Source organism: Austrofundulus limnaeus, unplaced genomic scaffold (genome assembly GCF_001266775.1).
Source record: "Austrofundulus limnaeus strain Quisiro unplaced genomic scaffold, Austrofundulus_limnaeus-1.0 Scaffold529, whole genome shotgun sequence".
NCBI classification, from domain to species: Eukaryota; Metazoa; Chordata; class Actinopteri; order Cyprinodontiformes; family Rivulidae; genus Austrofundulus; species Austrofundulus limnaeus.
Window position 1 is genome coordinate 346,773 of NW_013952931.1, and position 2,085 is coordinate 348,857.

General features: G+C 38.0%; 1 gene segment (V, D, J or C); it reads left to right on the top strand.

Moving 5' to 3' along the window:
- The window catches only part of LOC106530501 (Ig kappa chain V region K29-213-like), a 12,795-nt gene that overhangs the window by 9,688 nt on the left and 1,022 nt on the right, over window positions 1-2,085 (top strand).

The following is a 2,085-nucleotide window of genomic DNA, read 5'->3' on the forward strand; positions in this document are numbered from 1 at the left end:
CATTTCCTTCTACCAAATAAAACATGAGAAGGCCTGCAAGAGTCTTCTAAAGTTAATTTTAACTGAGCAAAGGGAAACTGTTGTTTTAGTAAACTGAAAATACAGAAATAAATGTTTAAAGCAACAACAAACATCAGTTGCATAGATCAAATGCTACTTTTACTTACAGTATTCTTGTTTAAATTCATTCTGGTGGATCGGGTGCTTTAGCAAGGCTGTTAAACCTAATATAATTAAACTGTTTACAAGTTATGGCTTAAAAAACATGTTGGGACAGTAAGTATAGTCACGTGAACAACTACCTGAAAAAAGCGCCACCGTTCAGCTGGGCATCATGTTCAAATCAGCAAGAATGAACAGGTGTAAGTTTGTAGCCATCCCTGTCCTTAAAACTATTGTGTGTGCTCTGATAACAGTATCAATTATAATGCATTCCGTGTAATAATTTTTGCTTTTTTAAACAGAAAACAGAAGCTCAAAATCAGCTTTTTAAAGATGCATCAGGAAGTGAAACAGAAAGAAAAGCCCCTCAGTATTCTCACCCCTGTTTAAGAGTCAAACCACAGCCGTGTAAAAGTTTCCGTGCATCATTGGTTTGTCACTGGTGACTAAAGCTGTTTGTGCCGAATGGTCTCACATCTAAAAGTTGTTGTGCATTTAAAATTAGGACAGCCCAACACAGAATGAAACTTAAGTTTATTTTACAATTGACATTCAACACAGAATGAAACTTAAGTTTATTTTACAATTGACATTAGTTTTTATGTCAAATTTCATGAAAAATTCCATTGTAGCCACCTCTGCCACATGGTTGACTGAGGGATGGACACAACATCGTGTCCAACATTGTGGGTGKTTTTTTTTATTTACTAAAGTATGCAGTTGTTGTTGCAAAGGCATTGTACAATAAAATGTGTGTTCATGGGTGAAGTAAMAGAGGTAAGAGAACAAAAACATGCGGTGAAAATGTCTAAAGTAGCACACAAGCCTTCAGCTGCACACAGTCTACGGCAGGTGTGGTTTTATTCTAACAAGGCCCTGCAAAATAGTTTGGTTTGTGGTTAACAGTATATTTACCTTGACTGTGGCCCACAAACCAAAACTTTCCAGTTAGTAAAAATACTTGATCTTTAAACTTTTAGGCTTTGTATCTGTTTTACTTAGTCTCTTTTTGTCCTATATTTTTACCCTCAGTATGCATACCAGAAAGCTGGTTGGACATTTTAAATTTCTGCTTGGTGTGTGCATGTGTTTTTGTCACCTGGGTGGGACAATTTTTGACCATTTCCCTGGTATATACAGCCTGGAGAGGACCCACTGTTCCTTGTGGGGACAAAAGCCCAGTCCCCATTGGGGGAAATATTGTTGGTGGGTCACGGGTTAGGGTTAGGTTAGGACTAAGGAATTAATTGAGTTTAGGTTAGATTTAGGGTCAGGGGTCAGGGCTAGGCTGCAGAAATGTCTGGTAAATGAATGAAAGTCAATGCTAAGTCCCCAGGAGAATATCTTGTTATGACCATGTAACACCATGGTTGTGTGTAGGGAAGTAAACACAAACATCAAACCAAACACAAACCCTCTTGCCCTCTCTCTTCTCAGTTTGTTCGGTTTGCAGAGGGCAGGACGATTCAACAAATCAAGCTGTTGTCAGCAGTAGTTACAGCTGCATCTCTAGACAAAATACTGACTTAGTATGAGAGGCCCTTTGGGCCATAATTCAAACATTTACTATCAAACTCTCTCACATGTACTATCAAAGTCTAACTCTCTCACAATCACTACCAAACTCCGTCAGGGTTTGATAGTAAATGTGAGAGCAAGTTTGAATTATGGCCCAAAAGGCCCTCTCATACTCCACTGCATCGCTTTAGCTGCATAAACAAAATCYCATGCAGTTTAAATCTTTGAAATCCACATTCTCCTGTTTTAATAAATAAGTATTCCCAGTTGTAAAGATAAACATCTAACACAATATAAGCCCCATCAAAAGTAATTTGGAATATGCTTCCAAAATACTGTATTTGAGAATTCAGTTCACTCGGAGAGTTGTACATAAGATGACATCACCAGGCTGCTGTTTCTGTT